We start from the raw sequence: 14,853 nt of genomic DNA on the forward strand, positions 1-14,853 counted from the left end.
TTTGGATGGTAGTACATTTTCTTAGATTTTGTTTATCTGAAAGCATCTTCATTTCACATTCATTTTTGAAGTACAGTTGACCCTTGAACAACTTGGATTTGAACTGTGTGGGTTCACTTATATGTGGATTTTTTATAAATACAGTACAGTACTGTAAATGTATTTTCTTTTCTTATAATTTTCTTAATCACATTTCTTTTTTTGTAGCTTACTTTATTGTAAGAATGTAGTATATAATACATGTAACATACAAAGTATGTGTTAATCTACTGTTTATGTTATAGGTAAGCTGGTTACAGTAGGCTCTCAGTAGTTAATTTGGCGGGGGGGAGTCAAAACTTACATGTAGATTTTCAACTGCACTGGAGTCAACACCCCTAATCCTTGTATTGTTCAAGAGTCAACCATAATTCTATATTCACTGGACACAGAAATCTAGGTTGATATATTTTTTTCATTCTGCATTTCTTTCTGCATATCATTCCATTGTCTTCTGGCTTTAATAGTTTTTGTTTAGAAGACTAAAATAATTCTTATCATTGTTTCTTGTATAGAATGTGATTTTTTTCCCTCCTCTGACAGCTTTTCTCTTTACCTTTATATTTTAGCAGTTTGGCTATGACATGCCTGGGTGTGGCTTTCTTTGTATGTATCCTGATTTGATTTACTAAACATCTTAAACTTATAGGTTGATGTGTTTCCCAAAGTTAGGAACTTTAGGCCATTATTTCTTAAAATACTTCTTTCTGACACATTCTCTCCTCTTTTCTGAGACTCCAATTATACAAATATTAGACTGCTTGCTTTTGTCCCATATGTCTCTGAAATTTTTTTTTCCTTTTCCCCTCTGTTCTTCAGATTAGATCATTTCTCTTGATCTGTCTTACATTTACTGACTCTTTCTATAGTCTGTAATTTCCTGTAAAGGCCATTAAGTGAATGTTTCATTTCAGAAATTATCCTTTGCAGTTATAGAATGTCCATTTCGTTCTTTTTTATATTTCACATTTATTTATTTGAAATGTCCCATCTTTTCATTCATTTTATGTCATCCATTTTATGCCCTTTAAACCCTTAGGCATATTAATCACAGCTCTTTTAAAACCATATCTTCTAATTGTAATGTCTAGGGTAATTCAGGGTCTGTTTCTATTGATTGCTTTTTGTTGTTGTTGATGGGTCTGCTACTTCATGTGTCCAGTAGTTTTTTATTGTATGCTGGATACTGAATGATACATTTAGGGTATCTACATTGTATTGTCTTCCTTAAGAGTTTCGTTCTAGCAGGCAATTATATTACTAAGAGATCCTCTTTATCCTTTCATTGTGAGGACTGGTCTATTGTGACTCTCTTCTTGGCCTTAAACCGTGGCCTTCCTCTAGGGCATGGCCCTCACTCCTAAAGCTACCTTTTCTGGGATCTCAACTGAATGCCCAAGTGTTCAATGAAGTATCTTCTCTCAGGCTACAATAGAATTACAACATCTCCCAGCTCTGGTATCTTTCTTTGATTCTTGGTCCCAAAGCACCCAACCTCTGCTAGGCCTCAGGGAGTCCTGCCCTGCTGATGCACACCAAGTCCTCAGATGATGACCTACAGAGGAACATCCATGCACACTTCTAGGTGCCTTCTCTCATGCATGTCTCTTTTCTTCACTACTCTGCTCTGCTAATTCTAGCCATGTGAAAGCCTCAAACTACAAACCCTGCCTCCTCAGTTCACTAAAACCGCCACCTAATGTTTGGCTCTACCTCCTTACTTTCTGGTCCAAGGAATGCACCTCTGGGCAGAAAACCAAGGTGAATGTAAGACCTGTCTCAACTATTTATCTCCCCTTAAAGATCAAAGTACTGCACTGCCTATTAGTCAACTTCTCTAAATAGTTGCCTCACACATTTTATCCAATTTTATAGTTCTTCATGAAAGAAGAACATTATTAGTCAAGACTAATCACAGATGCCTCATTGTGGCTGACAGCAGAAGTCCTCAATTTTCTAAAATCACTGCCTTTGAAAACTAAAGTGCTATAACATCTCTCTTCACTCATCATCTCATCACCAACACCTGAACTTTACAAATGCTTCTATTTCTCTGACCACCCACTACTATATACTGTACATGAATGATGATATTTATCAAATGAATTACCCTTAATGATTTATTTCTATATTTGGGAGAGAGATAGAGCATGAGTAGGGGGAGGGGCAGAGGGAGAGGGAGAGAGAGAATCTCAAGCAGACACCCTGCTGAGTGTGGAGCCCAACATGGGGCTTGATCCCACGACCCTGAGATCATGACCTGAGCCAAAATCAAGAGTTGGATGTTCAACCAACTAAGACACAGTGTCCTTGTTTTTACTCCCCTTCCCATGTTATTGGATAGCCAATTGACAGCTAATGCCTGTGTCTCAGGAACAGAGGAGGTCATATGAAGAGAAAGGGGAAGCTCAACTTATTGCAGGAATTTTCTTTTCAAAAGCTGTGAAGATCAACTGGGCTGGAGAACACTTTTATAGTGAGGTTTGGGGATTACGAGAAAATTTCAATTGGAACAGCATCACCATGACTAGACCCTCAAAGAGGTAATTATGTATTGGTTGTACCTTATGCTGAAGCAGTGTAGTTTACACTCTTTTACAATGAACTACATCTGTCTCTGTGACAGAATGTAACTTCAGATCGTCAACAAGCTTATCTAGACCAACAGCATTTTGTAACAACACTGGCTTCCAAATGCACCCAGCTTGTGATAAACTTTCTTTGTACCATTTTTAGCTTCTATGCATTTGAACAAAGGTGAAACTAAACTGAACTCTCAGAAACAAGTCTCTAATTAGTTAAGAGTAAGCAGTGTTCCTTTTTGGAAGTGGGAGAGGGTGTATGTTTAGGAATGTTCAAGGATTAGTTTGTTTCTTTTTCAATTTTTTATTTATTGATTTTATCTTAAAGGCAAAACATAATCCCTTTCTAGGGCGTTAAATACAGATCAACAATCTAAACAGGCTGCAGTTAAGTACATCATTCTTGAAAGATCAACTCAGAGAAGAAAGGTAGCTCTGAACTTGTCATGAATCAAATACATTTAAGAGAAGCAACTGTAAATAGCAGCTAAAAATGAGGAAAATTAGATCCTGTAGATGCTCCTTTTTAGGTTTGCTGAGATGTTTCTAACTAGTTTGTGTGTCGACATGACCAACATGGTGTAATTCTTCTTGTTTGTCAATCCTTCTACACATTAGTAGATTGTAATTTCACCTCAAGTTGATTTTTCCCATGTGTATTTGACAATTCCTTGGTGATACAGAACTTAAATGGTCACTTTCCAAGAAAAGAAACAAAGGCTAACATTTCTGATGAAGGTGGATAGATGGATGGGTAGAGGGATGGATAGGTGAATGGATGGAAGGGTGGATGGATGGATAGATGGATGGATGGGTAGATGGGTTTATAAGACAACCACTAGGTCATTCATTATTTATTTATTTGCTCAACATGTTTTTGCTGAATGCTACCAGGCTAGGGTATAAAAGTGAACAAGTTAGAAGTAGTCTCATGATAGAGCTTACAGTCTACCAGGTACAAATGGAGGTTTCAAAATAAGCAAAAATGTCTACTACGTCACCTGGAGAATGTAACCAAAATGAGTTCTCTAACAATTTAACTGGCAGGTATCTGTAATTATATACATGCCAGAGTAAAATAAGAAAAGGCCTATAACCTCTCCTAGACATGCTTTGGAGACCAAATAGGTTTTGATCATGACTATTCCCTATAAATCCTTATATATACCTTCCAAATTCAAGAAGAAACAAATCTCCCACCAAGAACCCATAAATTCCATACAAACAGATAAAAAACTGTTATGCTTGTTTTTGCCCTTTTTTTTTTTTAGTTGTTTGGAGAAGATCAAAGTCTGATACAATTTCACCATATTTCCCTTCAAGGACACTTGTTATAAAAGCTATTAATGTATATTTTTGGTGTATAAAAGCATATCCACTAAATCTTTTGTCTCTTTTGGAACACAGTTCTATTTTCACCTATCAATGGCATGTTATCACAGATGCCAATCTACTGGGCAAAAAACTAAGAGAAAACAAACATTTACTGCAGAATCACAAGGTATATTATATATCACCATTCAGTGGAAGGCAAAATTAGCAAGTATGAGCTCTGCTACTTTGGCCATTCAACTGGAAGATTTTTCTGTAAGGAGTTCTCCAAAATACAGTCAAAATCTAGAGTTTAACAATCTCCATCCTTTATCCTGCCCTTCCTGCTGCAAGTTACACACATGGAATCAGTTGTCCATATGAAAAACCAGGGTTGGTACCAGGGGGTGCTGTAAATAGATTATAATCCTAAATTGCAAAAGGTTTATCATTCCCAAGTGTCCCTGATTCTGCCCAAAGAGTGGCTCCACCCTGTGCATGATGGCTATCTGTAATGGAGACAGACAGCCCTTTCTTTTTAAGAACAAGATTAACCATTTGTTTCTTTCGGCTCATCCCCCAAATTCTTCCTGTCTCAGACATACCAGTAACATAGTAAATATCACCTTGTTTTCGGTCCTTAAGACTTTTGTATTTATAGGCAACATGGAAACTGATGTTTGGTCCTAAACAAGAAATGATTTACAAACTTTCATCTGTAACATAATGATACATCAATAATCAGCCAATGACAATAATGATAATAATGATAATGGTTAGGTCCTAACTTGTGCCAGGAACTGTGTTAGGCTCTCTTCATTCACTATCTCATTCAATTCCTACAATGCCCATCTGATTTATATATTACTTTCTGTAGCCCCTTTAAGCACTTTCACATAGAAATCCATCCTTCCCTTTCAAGCATCTGCAGAAGTTGGCAATATAGGAACAGGCAAAGGGATAAGATTCTGTCCAGTTGGGAAAAACAACCATAATCTTCATTAAGACCTACTCATTTTAGAATGAGGCCAATGAAGCTGTTAATTATGATTATGAGAGTAATATCTACTCTCTGCACCCAATTTGAGAATTACAGCATATCATTTTTAAAATCATAATTATTCTATCACTCAGAGACAAACATGGATAATGTTTTGATATTTCCCAGTCTTATTTATGTGTGTGCACTCACTTTCTTCTGTTTGTTGATTTTTAAAAATCAAATACAGATCATATAGCAGTGTAATTTGGATCTTTTTTCACTGAACATTATATTATAAGTATTTCCCCATTAAATATACCTTTTAAAAAGATTTTCAAGTGCTACCTTATGTACAATAATTTAACAATTCTCCAATTTACTGACATTATTTAATAGAGTATTTATTTATTATATAAATACTGTAACACACAATTATAATAATTAATTTCTGTCTGCATGTCTTTTCCTTCTGAAAGATTTCTAGAAATCAGATTACTGGATCAAAAATATAAACGCTTCCCTATGCACAATTTCACCATGTAAGAATTTACCATCTCCAGATCTAAGTAGTAGTATCATTATATTTAATAACTTGACAACTAGGTGAAATGATTCTGTTTTGCAAGTTTTATGTTTTTATATAATGATATATTGCATTCTTCTGCAACTTGCCTTTTAAAAGCTTAACTCAACATAATATTTGAGATTTATCCCTGTTAATATATGCTATCATTCATTCTTTTTGCTTTTTTAAAATCATCTCGTATACAAATATTTAATAATATTTATTCATTAGCTATTGTTGGAATTTATATTTTCCTGAATTACAAAAAAAATGCTATTGTAAGTATCTGGAACTCATCTCTTTGGGCAAAAGAGTCATGGGAGATATACCTGTCTTCAACTTTTCTGGATGATGCCACACTATATTCCACAAGGGCTGTTTGCCCCATTAATGAGAATCCCTATTGTTCCACAACCTCTCTAACACTTGGTATTATTAGATTTCAAAAACTCATTTTTCCAATAAGGATGGATATAAAATCTATGGTATAATAACTTTAATTTATATTTCCTGATCACTTTTCAGGTTGCACAGCCTTTCATTCATTTATTAATCAGTCATTTCTCTTATTTATGTTTGTTCAGAATCCTACCCATTTTTAATTCATTTTTCAATTTCTGATTATTTAGTTATGTTAACTCTTTATGTATTTCATGTTACTTTTCTGCTGTTAAACATTCAGTAAGTACAAGCATACCTTGTAGATGTTGCCTTGATTAACACTTTCCTGGTAAAATTCCTCTTGGTTTTTAAAAATGCAAATTTCATAATATACAAATTTTGCCAATGGTCATGTAGTAAAAATTTAGGTGTATGACACCAAAACTCAATAGAAAATTTTCTACAAAATGACATACAGGAAAATTGTCAAGAAACTTTCCAAATGCATTCAGTAGAATGTCAGAATCATGTGTAGATATTTTGAAAAGCATGCTGAGTGTCAACAGAAAGGATATGTATTGCAGATATTGCCCATGCTAAAAGGCCATGAGACCATCAGTGTGAGCCACACTTTGCCACTGGGTGCTTGAACTGCATACATTTCCACACTGCCTTTTACAGTTAGCTCTTCTTTTTGCTTCCTGTCGGAGTCCTCAAAGAGTTGAGAACATATGGAAGACAATTATGGAGAAGGAAGCAAAGCAAGTACAGAAAGTTACTGCATATGAAGCATAAAAAGCAAGTATTTCTTAACAATTAAATGTTCCATGATCAAGAATACAATTTTTAAGTATTTTAAATCCTAATATGAGAGTTTATTGCTCAACCATGGGCATTTTACTGTTTTACTTACATTTCACGAAATTGGTTGGGGGGTTGGGTTGATATATAACACATTATCATTTTTGTCTTTTAAAATAATGGGCAATTGTTTCCTGGAAACCACTCTTGGGTAAAATTTTGGATCATCAGGAATGAATCAGTTAACATCAAACAAGGGGTGTCGTTCTTTTTTTTCCTAGCATGTCCCCTATTACTCTTTGCTTTCTTCTTTTTCTTTTTTTACACATTTCTCACTTAGTGTTGGTGTGACAGGTATGACCCTATTTTACAGATGAGGGCACTGAGATTCAAGGAGGTCTATAGATATAGCTGTATTAGTTTCCTGCCTGTGGATGCTGTAACAAATTAACACACACTTGGTGCTTAAAATAATAGAAATTTATACTCTCACAGTTCAGAAGCCAGAAGTCCAAAATCAAGGTATTAGTAGAGCCATGCTCCCTCCAGAGGTTCAAGGAGAGATTCCATTCCCTGGCTCTTCCACCTTCTGGTGGTTCCTGGTATTCTTTGGCTTGAGGCCACATCATTCCACTGCCTCCACAGTCACATTGCCTTCTCGTCTGTGTATTTCTTTCCTCTGCCCTCTCTGATAAGGACCCCTGTGATAGAATTTAAGGCTCCCTAGGATAATCCAGAATGATTTCCTTATCTCAAGATTCTTAACTAAATCACATTTGCAAGGACCCTTTTCCCAAAGAAGGTCACATTCACATGTTCCAAGAATTTGACGCAGATACTTTTGTAGGGACCATTTTTCAGCCTGACACATTGGCTCAGAGTCACACAGCAGGACATAGTATAGATAAGTTCAGATGTACGACTTGCGGATTCCGGAGTTCATGTTCTTTCTGCTCCATGTGCTGTCTTCCATCGGATTGTGTGACCTGTCATCTCTGTCCCTCATCACACCTCATACTGAGAGAAAGTCTGCCCTACCATAGAGTAAGGTCAATATCCTTTACCCCAGCTCCACGGACTTTTCCAAGGAGAGTCTGAAAAGGCTGAGCGGCGCATTAACACATTGCATCATGCACTCTTGGCTTCCTTTCCAATACCTTGTCAGCTTCCTGAGCCTAGTTCAAGAACCACACTAGAGCACCAAACAACCCTGCTGGTAAGAATTATTATATCCTTCCCACTCATACTGGTTTCTCAAAAGCCCCCATAAGTCTGTAGTATAACAGAAGAAAAAAAATTCTAAATATCATCCTCATTCTTTTTTCTAGGCTTGCTATCTGCTGCGACTTAGGGAATGAAAATGGACGGTTGAAAGAAACCATGCTATGTCTCCCAAACTGTCCTCAAACATTCAGTTTGAAGGTTAGTCACTTGCTTTTTGTCAAGAGATTGTTTGAGAGGCGCCTGGGTGGCTCAGTCGGTAAGCATCTGCCTTCGGCTCAGGTCATGATCCCAGAGTCCTGGGATCGAGCCCCGCATCGGGTTCCCCGCTCAGCGGGAAGCCTGCTTCTCCCTCTCCCTCTCCCACTCCCCCTGCTTGTGTTCCCTCTCTCGCTGTGTCTCTGTCAAATAAATTAAAAAAAAAATCTTTAAAACAAAAAGAGATTGCTTGATATGGAAAGTGTAGAAAATGTGATACTTCCACCTGCCCAACATGTGGGTAAGATCTACAAAGTTCCATTCTGCACACATACCCGCCCCTTCCTTCTAGGAACCATGATTCCCATCCACATAGATTGCCTGGAATTCAATCCATCCTCTTTTTTCCGTCTACCTAGAGTTACTATCATACCATTTCACATAAGACATGAAACCTTGTAATTGTATAGGCCAATTTACAAGCCCTTCCCCGTTCAAGTTGTCATCCGAATAACATCTACACACATTATAAACCCCACAAGACAATGCTTTTATTTTTACTTAGACATATATGTTTCTAAGAAATTAAGAGGAAAAATGGGCTTTTAAATTTGCCTCGCTACTTATGATGTCTACTGCCCTTCATCCTCACCTGAGGATTCAAGTTTCCCATTATTTCCTTTCATCCTGAAGAACATCCTATAGCATTTCTTGTAGTATAGGGTGGTCTGCTGACAATAAATTTTCCCAGTTTTTCTTTATCTGAAAGCAACTTTATTTTGCCTCCATTCCTGAAGTACAGTTTCATTGGATATGGAATTCTGGATTGATAGTTTCTATTCCTTTCAGCACATGAAAGACACTGTCCCACTGTCTTCTAGCTTTTATTGTGTTTGAAAGTAGGTTGGCATTTTTTCAAAATGTGGTTCCCTAGTTGTATATTGTATGTTGTTTTTCTCTGACTGCTTTCAAGATTGCATCTGGGATTTTCAGCTGGTTCATTATGATGCATCTCAGCATTTTGAATAGGTAAATATATCTCTTTCACTAACTTTGGGACGTTTGGGGCCATTATTTCTTCAAAAAGTTTTTATGCCCCATTCTCTATCTCCTTTCCTTCTGGGACACTAATTAACAGTATGTTAAAACTTTTACTATTATCCCACCGGACCCTGAGACTCTGGTTGGGGTTTTTTAAATCTTTGCTTTCCCTTTGCTCTTCATAGGGAAAGCTTGTATTCATCTATCTTCAAATTCACTGGCTGCCTGTGGTCTGAGCAGGGAGCCCGATGCGGGGCTTGATCCCAGGACCTTGGGATCATGACCTGAGCCGAAGGCAGACACGTAACAACTGAGCCACCCAGGTGCCCCAGTCCCATTGGGGTTTTAGCTACTGACTATAGCAAGACCTCAGGATAGGGAACTTGGCCCATGCCAATCCCCTCTTCCAGGTGTCAATTCCTCTCCAGAGTCTACCTGCCTTTTTTCACTCTACACATACAGAGAATTGATTCATTTGTTTTGTATTTTGGTCAGAGTTTTAGTTGTTTTCTGTGGGAGTTTACTTGATTGTATGGGAAGCAGAAATCACTATTTTTTATGTTTTAAGTTTGTTATGTTGTCTACATTAGTCCTGACAAGTTCAGTAATGTTGCATGAACAAATAACTCCTAGACCCTTAGGGGCTTAAAAAAACCACAAAGTTTATTTCCTGACTTTATAACTCATGTCCATTTCCCAGATTAACAAGGGCTTGTGTCATCCTTACTTAAGGACACAAGCTGGTGACCTTCACTATCTACTTATCATTCTGACAAGGGGAAAAGGGAACACGGTAAAAAATGCACTAGCTCTTAATGTTTTTGCCCAGAGCCAACTTATATCACTGCAGTTCACATTTCATTTGCCTAGGCAAAACATGTGGCTTCACTTAAATTCAAGTGAGTAAGGAAGTGTACCCATTCAATTTGCCCAGAAGGAGGAGAACTGAGATATATGTGAATGAACCTGAAGGCTACCATGATGTCATGTCATATGGATTTTTTCACTTTCATAAGGTCAATCAGTCAATTTATTTCCTCTATGTATTGTGCTTTATATAAAAAGAACTTCCCCAAGATTATAAGATCCCAAGGTTATGAGATGTCCCTTATGTTTTTCCTCTAATGTGCTTAAATTTTTGCTAAAATCCATTTAGCTCATTAGCATAACTGGAGTTATGTGTGTGTGTGTGTGTTTATGGTAATATGTCTAACATGTTTTTCTAGGTGGATAGCCAATTGTCCCATTCACTGAAAGAACATTCCCCCTCCACCAATTTAATATTCTAACCTTATCAATAAAATAATTTTATGTATACATGGATCTGTTTTAATACTCCTAATTTTAACCTAATTTAACCTAATTTTTAACCTATTTTTAACCTAATGATGTAATTGCCTGGTATATAACCCCAGGGTATAAATATTTTAATTTTTTAGTAGGTAAATACCCCATTATGGTTCTTCTTTTAAAATAAATCTTGTCCGACATCTTTCTTTCAAAAACTATTCTAAAGTATAGTCTTTTCCTTTTTAAAATCTAGAAGAGGCTTACAAGGTCCCTTAAGAAATCTTGTTGGGATTTTGATTGTGATAGTACAGATTTTAAATAGATGTGTCTTCCCAGTAGGGAACATGGTACTTCTCATCTACTAAGGTTTTTAAGTTTGTTCAACATTTTTTATATAGTTACTGTGCAGTCTATTTTAGTTTACTTGTGAATCCTACAGTTGCATGGTCCTCATAAATATATAAGAACTCTATTGATATTTTACTGGGATCTTACATATAGCTACCTCTCTGAACTCTATCAGTTTTAAAGGGCTTTTAGTTGAGTTTGGAAAAAACAATTATATATTTTTAATAGCACTGGTTTATCTCTTCTTTCCAATATTTATACATCATATTTAATCTTATTACCTTATTCCCTTAGCTGGATTCATGTTGTATAATGGCTAGCACAATGTTGAAATAGTTATAGTAAGGGCAAGCACACTCATCTCATTTGTGGCAATAAAAGGAATATTTCCAATGTTAACATTAAATAATGTACCTTGCTATAGAGGCCTCTGATATCTTGTAATATGCTGTGTAAATTCATTCTATTCCCAACTTACTGAATGAGTATTGCTTGTTTGTTGTGTTGTTTAATAGAAAAGGGAACTCTATATTTATTAATCCACTACTTTTATTTTTTGTGGATTGATTCTGTTATTCTCATTTAATAATGAGAACTCTTGGGGCACCTTGGTGGCTCAGTTGGTTAAGTGTTTGACTCTGAATTTTGGCTCAGGTCATGATCTCAGGGTTTTGAGATGGAGCCATGCGCTGGGCTCTACAATGAGCCTGAGTGTGAAGCCTGCTTGATTCTCTCTCTCCTTCTCCCTCTGCCCCTCTGCACTCTCTCTCTCTCTCTCTAAAAAGAGAAGGAGAGGGATAGAGGGAGCGGGAGGGAGAGAGAGAGAGAGAGAGAGAGAGAGAGAGCATGCTCTTGGGGCTATTAATTTTCTGCTAAATACACCTTTGGCCGTTTAAATGTATATATGTAGAGTTGTCTTTTTTCTAACACTTGGTTACTCTAGGTTTGATTTCCTATTTGAACCTGCAGTTCTTTAAAAGAAATTCTTGTTTTTTATTGTTGGCATTACAGTTTTTGAAATTGTTGAGCTATGCATTTAAACTTTTATTAATTTTAGTTTTATTTCACTGTAGGCAGAGCATGTAGCCTGTAAACATTTTATGTTTCATAATATGGTATTCTTTGAGGTTTAATATATGATCAACTTTTTTCTAAATGCTTCATGACTCTGTAAAGTATGCTTTATATTTCTAGAGAACAAAGTTCAATATATATTAAATCAGCTTTATTAGATTAAAATACTCTTATGTATTCTGTGTTTATCTGACCCATAAAAGATCGATAAAAGTGTATTAAAATCTCATGCAACTTTATTTCTATCAAGTTTTCCTTATATTTGTAACAGCCTTTATTTCATGTATTTTGAGGTTGTTACCATGTCAATGAAAATTCAAGACTGTCATCTTCATTGTGAAGTCTCACTATCTGAATGAAAATATAATCTTCTAGGACACATTTAATATTATCACAGTCTTTGACTTATTTTGTCTAAATATTGCCAAGATTACTTTTTTGTTTATTTTGCTTTTGCCTGATATATATTGTCCATCTTTTTTATTTTTGTTTTTTGTTTGTTTTAGTCATAATGAGTCCTTTGTTTTGCGTATATCTCTTCTCAGTAACCTATGGTTATATTTTGCTTTTTTGCTGAAAAAGAGAGTCTTTATATTTTAATAGACGAGCTTAATGATTCTTTTATAATGATTCAGCTTCAGAAAATGCTTTCACGTTCACATTTGCTCTTCATATCATGTAAAGTACGTGGGAAATGTCATTCCTATTTTACACATGAGAAAATTTAAAACCAAACAGGTTATATTTCCCATAGTTATTCAGGTAATATGTGGCAGGGGTAAGCCTTAACCAAAGGATACTAAAACTAAAGCCATGGCGTTTTAAAGATATAATATACTTTTGTTGAACATCAATGTTCAGATGGACTAACTGGTCAAATTATCTGTCTTTTTTTCAAGTAGGTGACTTTACACTAGTGTTGGCATAAATGATATATTTGGCTATACTTCTGTGATCTTACTTTACACTTTTTGGAGTTTATGCTTCACTGTCAATTTCTTTGCTCCCTGTATTTGGCGATTTAGGCCAAGTGGCACAGTCTTTTCTCTCTGCACTGATTTGGAAGTCATACCTACTTTCTTTTTTTTTAAGATTTTATTTACTTATTTGATAGAGAGACAGCAAGAGAGGGAACACAAACAGGGGGAGTGGGAGAGAGAGAAGCAGGCTTCCCACCGAGCAGGGAGCCCCATGCGGGGCTCAATCCCAGGACCCTGGGATCATGACCTGAGCTGAAGGCAGACGTTTAACGCCTGAGCCACCCAGGCGCGCCCCCCTACTTTCATATCTAATAGTGGTAACAAGTATACCAAAAAGAATGTTAATATTTATTGAATGTATAAGTCCACCCCTACTAAAATAAAGATTTATCACCATTTTATTTCCAGACTCTATAAATATGATCTTGGATTTTGTTACTACTTAGTATTAAATATTAAAATATTAAGTAGTTAATACTTATTAAAGCATTATCTTATATTACATATTTTGTCTTTCAAAAGTATAGTTTTACATTTGCATTCCGTGTTATATTTAAAGTTACAATTGTTTAAATCTTGCTTGTTTAATTAGTTACATTATTAATAATCAGTCTCAACATTTCTCTGTTATAGAATTCTTAAATTTGATTTCTCTCTCAGCTGCCTGAACTATTGCTTCCTATATCTTAGTACATGTAAGAATCTCCTATGAATACTGTTACATAGATTGCCGCATTCCATCCCAAGAGATTCAGCTTCAGGAGGTCTGGAGTGGGCCAGAAAATCTGTACTTCTAACTGGTTTCCAGATAATGCTACTAGACTCAGAACTTCCCTTGGCACTGACCTGGGCTACATCCTTAAGCCATTTCCCTAGTGAAGAGGTGTATGCTTTCTCTTCTCTTGTGTATTTGAGAATCTCTTTCCGTTACTTTTACAAGTAAAAGACAACTTAGGTATATTTACCTTTCTTCAGTACACTCTCCCAAACTGTTCCAAGCAAATTTTTGTAGATTTTATAAGGTAAATTGTTTTCTTGCCCCCCTGCTTGAAGGATTTTTTTTCTTTATTTTTGTAATTTAAAAAAAATTGCCAAGTTGTAATAGTATGGAACCCTTTTCATTAATATTGCCTAGAGTATGAAAAACTCTTTCAATTTGCATACTGGGTCTTTTTGCTTTTGTTTTTGTTTTAGCCCAAAAGAACTTCTATTAATTTTTGATTACTACTTGTGTTCCAATTGTTTGTGTCTCACGAACGTCTATAATTCTCAGATTTCGTCTAGTGTTTAAGTCAATGGTCTCTGCTATATTTTTAATCTTCCCTATTTCATTAATTTAATTTTATTGCCCTTTTCTCCATTTTGACAGAACTTATCAATTTTTCTTCTACATTAGTGATATACGTGTATTTTTAAATGCCTATTTCTTTTCAGCTTCTAATGCAGATTTTATTTTATTTTTTTAAAGATTTAATTTATTTGAGAGAGAGAGAATGAGAGAGAGAGAGCACATGAGGGGGGGAGGGTCAGAGGGAGAAGCAGACTCCCCGCTGAGCAGGAAGCCCGATGCAGGACCCGATCCCGGGACTCCAGGATCATGACCTGAGCCGAAGGCAGTCGTTCAACCAACTGAGCCACCCAGGCGCCCACTAATGCAGATTTTAATTCTGTATGGCATTTTGGTTTCTTTATCATGTTTGCTTGACTAACCTCTTTTTCCAAACCATCCTTTCTTTTAGCTTCAGCTCATAGGTACCCCTAATTCTCTCATTTCTCCCTCTGTTTCCTGAGTTTTCTGAGGATACCAAACTTCTAAATACCCTTTCATGTTCCTATGGCAAATCATCCTGCAAGGTCTGTTATTCTGAGTCTCTGAGATACTGTTCCTTCTTTCTTGTCCATCATGATTTTTTTAAACATGGAATGCTTCATGAATTTACATGTCATTCTTGCACCGGGGCCATGATAATCTTCTCTGTATCATTCCAATTTTAGTATACGTGCTGCAAAAGTGAGCACTATCGTGATTTAAAAAAAAAA

General features: G+C 36.0%; 1 protein-coding gene and 1 non-coding gene across 10 annotated transcripts in view; both read right to left on the reverse strand.

Annotated features, from left to right (window-relative positions):
* FHIT (fragile histidine triad diadenosine triphosphatase) overlaps positions 1 to 14,853 on the reverse strand; it is a 1,472,419-nt gene that overhangs the window by 930,987 nt on the left and 526,579 nt on the right. The gene's annotated exons all lie outside the window — the stretch shown is intronic.
* LOC112834308 (U6 spliceosomal RNA) lies at positions 14,726 to 14,832 on the reverse strand. The gene has a single exon (XR_003210834.1). It is a non-coding gene; the product is annotated as a U6 spliceosomal RNA (small nuclear RNA).

The sequence above is a fragment of the Callorhinus ursinus genome, unplaced genomic scaffold, assembly GCF_003265705.2.
Source record: "Callorhinus ursinus isolate GAN/ISIS: 27379988/994484 unplaced genomic scaffold, GSC_fseal_2.0 scaffold15, whole genome shotgun sequence".
Classification (NCBI taxonomy): domain Eukaryota; kingdom Metazoa; phylum Chordata; class Mammalia; order Carnivora; family Otariidae; genus Callorhinus; species Callorhinus ursinus.